A 16,374-nucleotide genomic window follows, 5' to 3' on the forward strand; every position below is an offset into this window, starting at 1 on the left:
GAATACACAATAATCCTGTTATTTCATTCTGACCAAAACCAACATGCACGTACATACATTGCCTTGCAACATAAAAACCACTGCATTTTCTAAATGTTCTAAAATCTTATAAAAATTCAATGTCTGTTTCCTCGATGTCTGTACAATTTCCATAATACGTTCAAGTGGAAACAAAACAAAAAAATGAAAAAAGGAATAGCTTCCAGCATTATTCATAAAATACAAAATCTGTCATTTAGAAGAGATAACAATGCATTTATGTATATTTGTAAGGTGGTCTATCTTTCAACAGCATTTGTTATAAATTCAACAGGGCATAAATGAGTGAGTATGCATGTATGTGTTTACGTTTACATGTTTGTGTGCGGGAGTGTTTAGTTTTGATATTCATAAGAGCAGTAAAACCAGCAAACAAACGAACAACAGTGACAGGGTGCGCTTAAATGGTCGATCACCTTGTGCCATAGATGATAACTTTATTCTTTTCTTTAGACAAGTAGTGTTTTTACACACTCACACAAGTGAAAACGCGCAAATCAGAAGGGGTTGTAGTGCAATATATGAGACATTTCACGACAAATATGTCCAGAAAGAATATTTTTTAAATCGCACATAAAGGAAATGAAAAAGATGAAATAAATCGCTTAAACATTTGAATTTCTATTTGTATTCAAAATGCATTTTATGTAACTTAAATACTTATCAATATAACATGAGAACAGAAATAAGCTGATTATTTAAGACTTCTTCTTTGAACATTTATTTTTGCATATTTCTTTAACGAATCTTTCATATGCGTATCTTTAATTCTTTTAAAAACTTCATTTGCTGTTTTTGTACTATCGTATTTTGTTTAAGTTTCCTTTAAGCCTTTTTTCACATAACTGTTCTTTGACTTGTTCATAAGTGCAACTAAACTAACATGTGCTCGTATGTATGTGTGTCTCTACACACTGCTAAAAGAACACACACACATACACTATGGCACCTTTTTTGTACAATTTGTTAAAGAAAATGCCTTCGGGCTATTGTTGTTCTGTATATGGCAATACATATTAAAGCCATGCAATAACATGTGTTTCACTTTGGACAACAACAACAACAACATTAGCAACGGTTGAGGCTATGACATGGCAAGAAAAACATACATACACAAGTGATAACGGCAATGGAAGTGCAAACCAACATTTATGGTAACACAACGACAAGGTCTTTGGCACTGTGGCGGAGTTTTTGTGCCGAAACAGATGAAGTAAAACCGAAAAGGAGAACAATCCTAAAAATTGGTTATACCTATATGAACACGTTGGCCAAGGGACGTACGCAGGGGGTTGTACAGCAGGCATGATTACCTTGCTCGCCTCTACAGGCGGATGTGGCAGTACCAAAAACTCTCTTTGGTCGAATTCTCAAACTTAATTTTTTACGTAGGTGATTAAAGATACCAAGCAACGGTCCTGATCGGATTTAACATGGCATGTTCCCTCTTTCATCTCACGTGGACACTGACCTTCCCGTGGTGTCACCTGGGGAGCTGCCTTTAACACCCTTTAAAGGCAGTGAGCTAACATGTGCCGCTGGTTCACCCATAACAAAGATAAAAACTTGGGTTTGGGCGTCGGGTTAGTAACTCTCCCCAAGAAACAAAGCATCCTACTATGAAAAACATAGGAAAAGTAAAACAAACCCCTCTAAACTCGGCGACCCACCGAAGTCGTGTTAAGGACCATGATCTGCGAATATGCACCTGGAATGTTCGTACTCTTCATAGAGAATGGACAGTTTACTCATTGGCAAATGTAGTTGATAAGTACAAGGCCGACATTATTGACATACAGGAAATACGATGGATTGGGAAAAGCGTCACAACAGCACGTAAGGTGATGATGTTGGTCGGAGGTTAAAACATCTGGTCACCTGTTTCACCCCAGTGAATAAAATACTTGCTACAATTCGAATGAAAGCAAAATTCGTCAACATCAGCTTTATTTGCGCTCATGCTCCCACTGAAGACAAGGACGAACAGACCAAAGATATATTTTACGAGCGCTTAGAAGAAACATATGACCTTTGCCTTGCCCATGACATTAGAATTGCTCTAGGCGATTTTAATGCCAAAATTCGAAAGGAGAATATCATTGGCCCCACAGTCGGAAATTTGTGTGTCCACCGTGAAACATCTGACAATTGTATGAGGATATGAAAGACTTCGCAGCGGCAAAAATTTGGTAGTTAGCAGCACAAGATTTATTCATCTCGACATCTATAAGGCTGTTTCCAGATCAGAAAACTAGAAATCAAATTGATCGAGTTGTGATAGATGGAAGACGTTCATAGAGTGTGTTGGAGGTATGTTCGCTCCGAGAAGCAAATACAGACTCGGACCACCACCTTTCTGCAGCAAATAAAGCAAGAACAGATACAACGCTAAAGTTAGACATCGGTAGGCTGCAAACACAACAGATAGCCACAGCATATTCCACTCAACTTGCCCAATTGCCTAATGAAAGCACTACTCGTCCCGATAACATATCAGCACAATGGCAAAATATTGCCCACTCCATGCAAATAGCAGCAAAATCCATACTTGGATACCAGAGACCTCCACCAAGGAATCAATGGTATGTCCAGGAGTGTCGTGCTGCTACCGAAGAGAAAAATGCGGCATATAGGACTACGAGAGAGATATCGGGAGAAAAGGAGAGAAGAGAAATGTCTTTTCCGCAGGAAAAAGAAAGAAATGGAAAGGTGGGAGTGTGAAAAAATCGAGATATACAGGAGCCAGAATGAAGTCAGAAAGTTCTACCAAAGAGTGAAACATTAAACTGATTGCTTTGGTGCAGGCACATCCTCCTGTAGAGACCAGCTAGGTAATTTGGTAACAGATACAGATAGTGTGCTCAGTATATGGAAACAATATTTTTCAAAACTTTTGGTATCCAGTACTAACGAAGACAACGAAGATACCACAAATCAAATCCCAGAAGATGGTATTGAATGTATACCGCCCAGCCAAGATGAGGTAAAGACAGCAAAAATCAGGCTGAAGAAGAATAAGGCAGCAGGAGCCGAGGGCTTACCAGCCGAGCTGGTCAAAACCGGAGACGACACGCTGATAAGGTGTACGCATAAAATAGTTAGCACCATCTGACAGGAAGAACGCGTACCCGACGATTGGAACCTGAGCATCCTTCACCCTGTCTACAAGAAGGGAGATAAGACTGTGTGCTCTAACTACAGGGGCGTAAGTCTGCTTCCTATTGCTTATAAGATAGTGTCAGGGATATTGTACGAACGACTAAAGCCTAGGGTCAACGAAGTAATTGGGCCTTACCAAATGCGGCTTTAAAAAAAAAACATTGTTCCACAACATCCCATGCGGGACAAGGGAGACTTCTCGCATATCAATGAGTGCACCCCTATTCATATTTAGCTCAATGATATGGGACCTACTGTTTATCGCCGAGTCCGAACGGCGTCTCTTAAGACACCACTTGTGGAGAAGTTTTTCAAGGCTGAAATACTCAGGAAATGTCGCCAACATTACCGTTGAAAAATGCTTGATGTTGCCTGGCCGGGGAATCGAACCACCGACCTTCGGCGTGCAAGGCGGGCGTGCATACCATTGCACCACGGTGGGTTTAGACCTGGCAAATCCACCATTGAACAGGTGTTTACCCTGCGGCAAAACCTGGAGAAGATGCAAGATCGACACCTACCACCTTTTTGTCGATTATAAAGCCGCCTTCGACAGCACCCTACACTCAAAGTTATTCGAAGCCATGTCTGAATTTGGTATCCCCGCAAAGCTCATTCGGCTTTGAAAAACGGCATTAACTAATACTCTTTCCTCAGTTAATCTAGGAAAGAACTGCTCCGAAGGGTTTAGTACCAAAAGAAGTTTCAGACAAGGAGACAGTCTTTCGTGCGATTTATTCAACATCATGGTGGAAAAGGTTAGACGAGATGCAGACGATTAAAGAAATGGCACAATTTACACCAATAGCTGACTACATTGACATCATGGGCCGACCAGTAAAGAAAAAAAAACTGATATCTTTATGAAACTCGAAGGAGAATCTGCAAAAGTGGGTTTGAGGGTAAACAGCGAGAAGACAGTTGATGGTGTCAACGTGCAATGCGTCCATGTCAACCTCGACATCGCAAAAAGCACAGCAAAAAACATCAGTTGTGAAATAAGAAGAAGAATTGTATTGCTCAACAAATGGTACTTTGGCGTAATTAAGCAGTTAAAAACAAAACCAGATCTCGTCAAACAAAAGCAACGCTTTACAAAACACTGATACTACCCCTGCTAATGTATAGTTCCGAAGCCTGGGTACTTGCGCAAGCGGATAAGACAGTGCTTGATGTGTTTGAGAGAAAATTTCTTCGAAAGATCTTCGGACCAATCTGCGTTGACGGTGAATATCAGTATAGGTAAACGTATCTAGATACAACGATTGCGTTGGCTAGGTCATGTCACAAGAATGAGCGATGATGAACCCGCTAAATACGGGTCACATGTCGGTACACACAGAGCTGTCAGGCCTTTGCTTAGATGGAGCAAAGAAGTGGAAGAAAAAGACGCGATATTCCAAAAAGCAACAAACAGAGAGGAATAGAAATCTTTTCTAAGGCTAATGTTCTGTAATAGGCCAACTAACTAAGTAAGTAAGTATTTGTAACACTCCCACTTTTCCATAACCCTTTTCTCCCGATACCTCTGTCGGTCGGTACACTTTGCTTGTTCTCTTCGATTGCAGAGGGCTCTGGTACTCAAGTACGGATTTTGTGGATGTTTAGATGAAATGGGCAATACTTTGCCACTGCGCTGATATATTATCAGAAAGAGGAGTGCTTTCGTTGAAAAAATTGGCCAATTAAGAGAAGTGCGCTGTAGCTTTCTGCTGTGGTTGGAGCTGGTAGCTGTTAATATGTTGTTACTCTCAAGAGTAATTATACCCTCAGCATTTATGCTACCGAGGGCATATACACTTTCATATGGACGAAATGTGCCTCATCGAAAATTGTGTTTCAGACAATTTGGAGTCGATTGAGCAATGTCCGTCCGTCTGCCTGGCTGTAGCGCACGATAACTCTCGAACGGATGAACCGATTCGGTTCAAATTTTGGCTTTAGTGATACTTTGCCCAAGCTTATTTTAAGTTCGAAGATTGGATATATCGGTCCACTCCTTCCGGTACCTCCCCCACAAAAGTTCGAAAATGTTCGGAAAATTTGTGCACACGATAACTCTTGAAAGGAGTAACCGATTTGATCCATACTTTGCCCATCGTAAAATGTGTACCAGACTTAAATAAAGTTTCAATATGAAGTCAATCGGTCTACTCCTTCGGGTACCTCCCACACAAAATTTCGGAAAAGTTCAGATTAGGACCATGTCTCGAATCGCTTTGATTTTTGTTTTAGCAACTTTTATTCACTGCACTTCATACGACGGCACAAGTTTCATCAGGGGCAAGTCCATACTTCCATACCTGAAAGTTGCAAAAACCCCCTATGACACCGTGTGAGGTGGTTGGAGCGCAATATAACTCTCGAACGGATCTGCCGATTCGGTCCAAAATTTGGCCTTAGTAATATTTTGTCCAAACATAGTTTAAGTTCGAAGATAAGCCATATCGGTCCACTCCTCAAGGCACCTCCCCCACAAACTCTTGTAGTGAGTGGTCGAATGGGTCCATACTTTACACATCCTAATATATCTACAAGCTATAGATCAGGTTCAAATATGGACTATATTTGTCCACTCCATCCGGTACCTCGCACACAAAATTTCGGATAAGTTCACTTTAAGACCTGCTCTCGAATCACTTTGATTTTTGTTGAAGCGACTTGTATTCGCTGCCTCAATTAGGATGGTAAAAGTTTTTTCAGGGGCAAGTCCATTCTTCTTGAGCAAACAGCCCGAAGGGTGTAAAAACTCCCTATGGCGACATATGTAGTGGCTGGAGATCCACTTCCATAATGGCCAATGTAGATCCATTCCTTTTAATATCTCCTCCTCAAAACTTTTGATCTTTAATCCTAATCAACATTTTTGTCGGTTAAAACGCCCAAAATTTTTAAAAACCCCTAAAAACATACGTTTTTTTGGGAAAATTTTTTTCAATTTATACAGGCTGAAGGTACATCTCTGTCAGCAAAGCCGACTGGTACTTTTTTACCTGTTCTCACACATTTGTCACAATTGACCGGGTGTCTTCCCATTTGTACCTTCACAGGATCTGTTCAATTTTTGACGAATCAAATCTGCCACTGTGTCTATTGAGAAATCCGTTCATACTACGTTTTCAGTGAGAAACAATTTACCAAGTTTTTTTAGTTTAGTAGTAGTAGTTGTTGTTGTTAAGATTCTATTTTGTTGCTTTGTTGTAAATGAAAACATTTTTCCAAAAGGGTCAAACGTTTAGTCAAAGGTTGTTTCCTTGTAATAAATCCTCCCCCATCTATGTTACTTAAGTTTTGTTGCTGTCGTGTCTACTCTCCCTGTCGCACTCCGTTAGCAACATAAATATTAAATCTTGTTTTGAAGCCTTCAAGCCTTAAAAAGCATTTTGATGAAAGGAATGATGCTGTCTGAAGTTGATGTTGTCAGCTCTCTCCGTTTCATAAGCAATGTCATAGCTTTTCATGATGAGGATGATGATAATTTTGAAAGAGGTCATTGTTTGTTTGTTGTGTCCTTTTTACTGAAGAATTATCACATAATTTGCTTAGGGCCAACAAATATCATTTTCATGTTTCATGACACTGCCACTGATGATAATAGTTTGTAAACAAAAAAAATTTCAAAAACTGAAAACAAACCCATCTGCTGATTATGTTTTCAAAATAGCAAGAGAAAAAGAAACAACATATTCCATATTGGTCCACCATCACCTGCAGTTGTTGACATTTTTTTGTCATTCTGAATGCCATATTTTTGATGATATTAGTTTTTGTTTTTTCTTTGTGTGTATGTGTGACAGTTGCATCATTACGAAATCCTTTCCTTGTTATTTCTATTGAAAACTTTTCGTTGACTGATATTAATTTAAAACTTTGATTATTTTGATTTACATACCATTTCTGTCAATGCTTAACGAAAAGTTTCAATGCCAAACTTTGGTTATTTCTGAGAAAGATAATCGAAAAAGTTTTTGTTTTGTAAGTTAAGTATCAATTTCTTATTAATTTTGATATTGTTTGTATATTTTTGTTTTTTTTTTTTTATATAACTATCTAAATTTATATTCCAAGTACTCGTAGTTTGCTTTTGTGTTTTATTTGTGCTTAAACTATATATGATGGGATGGGATGGCCGGAATGCCTACAGGAAACAATGAGAACAAAAACTAAAAATAATTCATATTTTATTTTTAAATTGGTTGTTTTGTTAAGATACAAAATAGAAGAGACAAGTTGTGTAGGATATATTCTTAGTAGTAGTAGGATTAATAAAATCCAGTTTCGTTTCTTATATTTTAAATTTTCAGATTTATGTACAATTGCATGTATATTATAACAACCCTATTTTTCGAACTAATTTTTTATGGCGAAAGTTATTTTGAATTTAAATTTTATTAATTGCACTTCCGCCTTGAGCTGAACTATTGAATAAATGTCATGAATTTTATAAATTCAGCAGTTAGTTCGAGTCCAAAGAATGCCAAATGCATTAGCACTCTCATTGCTCCTTTTCCAAAGGTCTATGATACTGTTTCTAACGTTCTAACCATCAAGCCTTCACGTCAATAACATAGGGTATTAATAACCCTGAGCATTTTGGGTTAACTAGACGGTATATGTACTAAGGTTAGGTTACAACTGTGTATTTCTGTATCATATTTTGATGAGGTTTTACCTACGATTAGATACAAATTTGATTATTAGGTGATTCGACAAAAAAGCTCAAGCAAAGAGTCATTTGAAAATGTTTCTATATGAGTTTTTTGAAAACATTTGAAGTCAGACATATAACTAAAAATAAACATTGAACCACACGATGTACCCAAAATGGCATAACCTTCTGTTAACTAAATTTATCAACATATCATTACACATATACATATATTTACATATGTCATTATATATATTATATACTTTTATTTCATATATCATATCAATTAAAAGTGGCTTGTAATGGATCTTTTTCATTATTTAAATGGAATAAAAGTAACAATAATCCCGTGCAACGGGAAATAATTATTTGAGAATTTTGTTTGTTTCACTTCACTGCATTTTTTCAAAAAAATCTTTTTAATACTTAAATGGAATAAACATTATTTTAGTCATTAAGAGGCGAAAATTGATTTTTTTACAGGATTTTTTTATTTATTTATTTTTTTTTTTTTGAAAAAGGGTCGAAAAGTTTAACCCTAATATACACATTCATACAACCAAAATGATCTTCATAGAAATAATGGTTTCAGACCCCAAGCACGTTTTGAACGAAATAGGTTTCAGACAATTTGGAGTTGATTTAGCAATTTCTGTCCATCTGACTACCTGGCGATTTAGTCCAAATTTGGCATTCGTAATATTTTGTCCAAACTTAGATCATGTTCAAAAATGTTCCTCTCTTCTCGGTACATCCACCAGAAAAGCTAAAAATAAAAATCGCTAAATAAACTTTGAGAGGATCAACAAATTTTGTTTAAAATTTGTTTCTGGTAGTATTTCATCCAGTTATTAATTAATTTCGAATTTAGGTCTACTCCTTCGGGTACCTTCCACACAAAATTTCAAAAATGTTCGAAAAAATGCGAGGACATGGGGTGATGTAAAAAATTTAAAATGATTTGATGAGTGGCAGAAAACTTCTCCAATCATTTAAAATTTTTTACATCACCATGTCCTCGCGGTCCTATGACGACGATAGACGTTCTTTTTCAGGGGAAGTCCATACTTCCTGAGATAATAACCCAAAAACAGACGCCAATAAAAATTACTGCTGAGCACGCTTATTGACGAATTGAATATTCCATTTAGCTGAAACTGTATGCATCTCACATTTTATTTCAAAATGACATCAAGTTGCCCAGATCGGACTACACCTTCAGATATGTCCTTCACACAAGTTCAAAATTGTTTGCTTAAATACAGTTCGAGGATTCCTCAAAAATTTTTATCGAAGATGGCCCTATATATGACCCAAAAGCTCGAAAAAATCATACATTGTCCAACTAAAATGACAGGTTGGCACAACAACTATCGAAAGGAATAATTTCCAAAATTAGATCCGGTGCAAAGATGGACTATTTTATTACATTCCATCAGGTACCTCCTCCGCATTTCTGTGTTTTAATCCAGTTGTGGGTCATTTATTTTTGTTCGTTTGTTTAAAAGTATCAGTTACTTCGTTTACAGATCAATGTCGTCGGCATAAGCAAGCAACATATACCCAGCAAAATTTGACGGAAGGGGTTCTTTTCGATGACGTGATTTCATGTCATCTTTTGCATTGGTTCAAAGGAAGTCGTGAAAGATCCGATCTTTTCATTAGGATTTGAACCAATGCAAAGGAAGTTGTGAAAGATCCGATCTTTTCATCAGCATTTGTACCCATTCCTTCGATCCAATAGAGATGATGTTTGTGTTTTTATTTACACACCTGTTTATTTTCATTTTGGTATGTTCCAGTACTGCAAAAATCTACTAATTTTTACTATTTTTTCCGATAATATAAAGGAAAAATTGTTATCGTAGTAAAAATAAGTAGATTCTTGCAGTTTCTGGAACAGACCAAAGTTGTTAGAACTGTCGTCGTGATGTTGTCTTACATTTCCTGCATATCAAACAACTAAAACTTCTAAAAAATTGGTATTATATGAAGTCCCAACCATCGAGCTAAAAATAGAATCGGACAGCACACATTGCTATTTTAAAAGTTCCCTTGTCTGTTCTAAATCTGACATAGAATAAAATCAATCAAATCTTGCTTCTTGGAATTTGAAAAAAAGTCCGAAAGGAAAAGGAACAAGAATCTGAAAATAAAGAAGAAACTACTTTTGGAAAGAAACACTTAAAAATAAATTAATTAAGCATAAATGGTATTTTCCATAAAAAGTCTCTCCTCCTCGTTCGTTACATTTTGTTCTTAGAGATCCCTAAAGCAAGCCGGGTTGTAGATCCCTACATATTTCCGTCACTAAACAAAAGAGTATAAATTACCAAAATGTTGTTATAAAATAACAAAATTATAAAATAAAAGTAATTTACGAAAAAAAAAAATATTTGAAGGAGTGCATTTGGAGTCCATGTCGAAATCTGAACTGGTGATGGGAAGATAATTGAAAAAATTTTTGTGAAAGAATATCAGTTGCGGAGAACGGAGGAAGTAATCTTTTGCGTTGCAGCGGTGGTGATTACATTGCAATTTTGGATGTAAACTTTTGAAAAACTAAACTGATAAATTAATTGTAGCTATTTCATGAATTTGTTTGAATTAATAAAGAGTTTTGTTTTTCATGAAAACCATATTTCCAATCAATATGAAAATTTCATGCCAAGGGGTTGGTGAAAATGACATGCCAAAGCATTGGTTAAAATGACATGTCAAAGCATGGGTGAAAATGACGTGTCAAAGCATTGGTGAAAATGACATGTCAAATCATTGGTGGAAATGACATGCCAAAGCATTGGTGGAAATGACATGTCAACGCATTGGTTAAAATGACATGCTTAGGATCCAGAAAAGAACGTCATCTTTTGGGGTCCACGCTCATATAAAATTCATCGATGAAGATGCTAAAAAGATGACATGCTAGATCACTTGCACCCATGATTGAATGTCATCTTTGGCATCGAACATTTTGCTGGGTAGCTATTAGTGTACGAGTATATTAACTTTTGAGTGACGTATACATTTTTTCATCAAGACTTAGGTTCTTTTTTATTTTAACTGAAGGGCCTGGTATCAGTTATTGTCATCATGCAAAGCCGAATGAGTTTTGTCCGAATATCGAATTTAGACATAGCGTGTAATACCTTTGAGACTGTGGAGGGCTGCCTTCTAATAGATAAGAAGATGGTACCGTTAAATATGCGTCCTTCTCTTGGGTCCTTTTCCAGAATTTGGCCGGTCCATTGTGGATTTGCAAGGTCTACAGCAGCACTGATATGGCCAACTATAGGCTTCAGTTGTTTACACAATTTTCCGGACAATAGGAAGCAGACTTATGCCCCCATAATTTGGGCACACTGTCTTATCTCCTTAACGGGACGGGGCAAAGTGGATTCATCCATTGGCCAAAAATAAAAAAATGAATGTCAAAATTTTGGTACAACATCTGGCAACTCTGACAGCTATGACATTGAACTTTTTAAAAATATATTAGTTTCTGTTTCATTCGATCGCGATCTTCTTAAGAATAGCTTCAAAAGTCGGAACATTTGACTAATATTTTTTGTTGTGAGTACAACCTATATTTTAAGTGCAAGTAAATATATTCGAAATGTCGCGAAACTAATACGTATAGCAAAATATTATAGGGGATTTTGAAGGAGGAGGTATTAGCTTAATTTTCATTAAAAATAGTGTTTTAGCGTGTTGTGGAATTCTAGTTAGCTGCATATTTTCTTAGTGTATTTTGTAATGCCAATTCGACCACATACTTAAGTTTGACCTAAGGTTTTAGTCATGATGGCCACCAGTGCCCACCTCGCGAATAATTTTCCAAAGTAGGTCATGGGTTTAAGATAATTCAGTATTAAAATCAGCTGCCATCTAGTGCCAGACTATAAATGGCGGGTCGCTGATTAAAGCTGGCCTAGAATAGGGCTTCTATGGATATATTAGCGTATAACTCTGTTATCTGACCACGTACGTTAACATAATTGATATCGGTGGCAAAATGAAGAAATCTTCTTCCAAATTTGTCTTACATTGGCGGTACATGCCTTCCAGGAAGAACGCTATAAGATCTATATTAGAAATTTTACAAATTTTCAGACAAAAATGTTGATTTTTTTAATCCGCTAAATTGGTTGGATTTTATGTTGTTTTGGAAATTGTTTTGTTTCCCCAAGCCTATTTTTGCATCATCATATAATCTGACCTTTGCTCATGTCATTTTGAATTGACAGCATAAAACAATTCTTACCGTATACCCCCTCCAGAGGGGAAAGGTGAATGAATGTTACGCTCGTGGTTTTTTAAAACACTCTTCGCAGCAGCACAAAGCTGTAACCGCTGCATTGGCTTGATTTTTACACCTTAAATATTTTTGGCCACTTTCTCCATACAAGTGGATCCACTGTGCGGGGCATAGGTTGGTGCAGATGGTGCTAACTAACAGATGCAGCGTGTATCCAGCAAGTATTGAACAGCTTGGCTGGTACACCATCGGCTCCGGCGATCTTATGATGCTTTAGTCGATTTTTGCTGACCTGTGCCCCATTCCACGAAACAACTTATCGCCTTTCACTTTGCACTTATCAAAAAGTAATTATTTTGAAAAGTGATTTTTTTTTTGTTCCACAAAATTAGTTTTTAGTTTCTCTTTGTACTTAGCAAATTTTACTATCGCTGCACAGAGGTGAAATTTGTGTTAAAAGTTGATCAAAAGCCGTAGAAAGCTCATTTATAGTCCGATTGATATAAAATTTTGCACAAAGCATATCTTCTGTATAAGGATTAATACTATAGAAAATAATGAAAATCGGTCCAGATTTGGATGCAGCTTCCATATATATTCGCATCTGATATGAGATAAAAATGCACCAAAATCACTGAAATTTGACACATGCAACCTGAACAAGCCTAAAAAAACATTGCGCCAATTTTCAAACAAATCGGTACTGATGTATTTATAGTCCCATATACATATATTTCATTCCAAATTTTATTTTTTTGAAACTTACTTAAATTAAATTTTTCTCAATTCACATGAGAAAAGCCGTGAATGTTTCTAAATAATGCAAACATATTTGATAGCTGTTGGTTTAGTCTGATAAATATGAGCCCCGGTTATAAGGCGGAACAAAATTTAGTGTGAGTAAACCTTGCAATTCCATATAAAAATATTTCATATTTTAGTTGAGAAAAATTAGATTTTTTCGGAATGGCGCAAATATGCGCAATTTTTTATGATTGAATCTGATATTTGAGACTCAAGCGCATAAAACATTAGAAGAAACTATGGTCGGGAAACGACTGTTGAAATTGTAGTAATCTTAAAAATTATCATAAAAAAATTTCATAAAGAGGATATGTATCACCATAATTAAAGAGCAAAGATGTAAAATCAATCTGAAAATTTTAAATGCTAATCTTGTTCGGAGACTGTACAAAAACAATAAATCTTGAAAAATATAAAATTTCGCGAAAATAATGTCATTTTAATGTTCACCTAATTTCTTAGTTTTCGAAAATTTACTTTTTGTTTTCAGTATGGCTGAGTTCAATCGACTGCTGCATTGGATTGGTTAATCTTACAAAGTCGGGGATGGTTATAGCAAATGTAGAAAAGAGTCTGGTTGCCGCTTATCAACATTTTTTCATAAAAAACAATTTTCATATTTTGAGCATCTTTAGGCCTATGTTTCCACTATGTGCGCTGTTCTCTTTTGCAAAGTTGTTGTGCTCTCTTGCTTAATTTTTCCGCCATCTTGATAAATCACTCTCTCCGTTCTCTTGCAAAGTGTGGATGCTATTCCACGGAATATTTGATCATCTTTGCATAATTTTCTACTTGGCAATGATAAATAAGACACTTAAAAATGGGACGCGAGAACAAAATGAAAAAATAAATGAAATAAAATGAAACAAAATAAATAAAATAAAATAAAAAATTAAAATAAAATAAAATAAAATAAAATAAAATAAAATAAAATAAAATAAAATAAAATAAAATAAAATAAAATAAAATAAAAATAAAATTAAAATTAAAATAAAAATATAATAAAACAAAAATAAAATTAAAATAAAAATATAATAAAATAAAAATAGGAACAAAATAAAATAAAAAAACGAGAAACATCGATTTATGGGATGGTTAGGAGGGCGGAGTTCGGAGGGAGTTGCTCGGTGGCTGGAAGTTAAGAATGGGGTGGGAGTCGGGAGTTGGAAGTTCGAAATGGGGTGGTTCGCAGGGTCGAAGTTCGAAGGGTGGAAGGGTGGAAGTTCGGAATGGGATGGTTCAGAGGTTGGAAGTTCAGAAGGGTGTGGTTCGCAGGGTGGAAGTTTTGAGACGATGGTTCTTACGGTGGAAGTTCGGTGAGGGAAAGTTCAGAGGAGGTGGTTCGGAGGGTGGAAGTTCGGTAAAATTAATTCGATTCTTATAATTTCTTATCATTACCGTGTTTTCAATTATTCCGAACAAAATCTCCTGTCTTAACGTTTTAAAAAAATTTCTTTTTTTAACAATGTACACTAACAATCTACATTGCAAAAACAAAATGCACAGTTTTCTGTGGAACGAAAGAGAACAATCTTTTGTACAAACTTAGCAAAATATACTTTGCAGTTACAACATTTCACTTAGCAGAAGAGGACGTTTGTGGAACAGAAATCAAAACGAGAGGAAATTTTTTTGGAAACTTAGCAAACTCACTTCTCAAAAATAAGGGTTCTGTGGAACGCAAAATATTGCGAATTGTCAAAAATATTGCTAAGCGCAAAATGAAAAGTTGATAAGTTGTTTCGTGGAATAGGGTCCTGGTGGTATACTCTCAATGTATTCTTCTGGTACAGGGTTGGTATTTTCGCCTCTACTTAATGATGGATACCAACAGTTTGGAAAAATACTCTCTATATAACCTGAGGACACTATCTTTATCTGTTATCAGATTACCTAGCTCGTCTTTACCACTTTCATGGCCCTCGAATTGTTTGCACTCCTATCCCCTTTTTAACCAATTCCTCTCGTGCGCTAAGTATTGCTACTGGTTGTGAAGAGTACTGCAAGAAAGTAGTGATCCAAGTCAATGTTTCGACTTCGGATCGATCGAATAACATGAACAATTTGATTTCTTATTGTTTGATCTGGTGTTTTGTCGCTGTGATGTCTTTCAGTCTCATTCCGTTGACAGATGTTTCATTTTTGAGGCTAAATTTCCCGACTGTAGGACCAAAGATATTGCCCTTTCCAATTTTCGCATTAGGATCGCCTAGATTAATTGTATTGTTACGGGCAGGACACCGGTTATATGTTTCTTCTAAGCATTCTCAAAATATATCTTTGTTCTGATCGTCTATGTCTTCGAAGGGGGCATGGGCACAAATAGGACTGATATTAACCAATTTGTTTTTTTCTCCGAATTGTAACAAGTCTTTCATTCACCAGTGCGACTGTAACATCCGACTGACTACAAAGCCGTAACCAAATCGGCCTTGTCTTTTGCAAGTACATCAGCCAATACCTAAGTTGTGCCAACTCCATAAATAGTCTGAACACCCTTAAAACATATTCGGGGGTCGTCAATATGTTTTATCTATTCATATTAGGCTATTGTTACGGGTGGGTTACTAACCAGCTGCCCAACTAAAGTTTTATTCTTCTTTTGGGACAATACGCGGCACATGTTTAATTGCAAAAGGCAGTTCCCCAAGTGACACCACGGGTATCAAGATAATTCCTAGGATTTGTCATGTTAAAACTGGTCAAGTGGGTTGCTTGGTAGTTATCATCGTCTTTATATCCATGTATATTGTGTTATTCTATTCGCTTTATCATCTCCCATAACCTTATCCAATTGGAAGTTTTAAAAGAGCATACAATAGGTTGTATCCATGAGGATCTCATTTTATTTATTGTCATATTGCAAAGTCATGTGAACTTTGCAGGATACCAAATTTAAACATGGTTTCTAACACCTTTGGACATGGTGGGCTTAGCCTTATAGGTGATGTATCGACATGCATTTATTGACTCTTGAGAATATGAAATAAAGTGAAGATGGGGTAAATGGTGCATTTTCGCATTCATACGATCAAATGATGTCGATTTATAAATTGGTATATGTGTGGGGAACATACAGTCTTATGTCCATTCTAATAGATGGCATACTTACAAATTGTGACAGGGTGTCGTTTCCAGTCATAAATAATTCGGCTATTAACGCAAGGGCTCCTAATATCTTCAAATATACTGCTATCTTCATCATATTCTGACTAGGATCTTAGTCATCCCTATAACTGGGTAATAAAAGCTTGAAACTCTTATCATTTAATATCCTTTAATAAATATTTTTCATAGGAAATCAAGATACCAAACTACACCTTCCCTTCAAATGAAATCCTAGTTTTAACCACACCACTTTCTCAGTGTTCATAAACCAAGTGGCCATAACAATAATTTGTCTAACTAACTAAAACTTTATCCATTAAAACACCAAACAGTTAAGAAAACAAATTGTTACAACCTG

At 36.2% G+C, this 16,374-nt stretch overlaps 1 protein-coding gene across 2 annotated transcripts in view; it reads left to right on the forward strand.

Moving 5' to 3' along the window:
• Window positions 1-16,374, forward strand: part of dpr1 (defective proboscis extension response 1) — a 541,854-nt gene that overhangs the window by 513,326 nt on the left and 12,154 nt on the right. The gene's annotated exons all lie outside the window — the stretch shown is intronic.

This window comes from Musca autumnalis, unplaced genomic scaffold (genome assembly GCF_047663935.1).
Source record: "Musca autumnalis isolate F117 unplaced genomic scaffold, ASM4766393v1 scaffold_5, whole genome shotgun sequence".
In the NCBI taxonomy this organism is placed as follows: Eukaryota; Metazoa; Arthropoda; class Insecta; order Diptera; family Muscidae; genus Musca; species Musca autumnalis.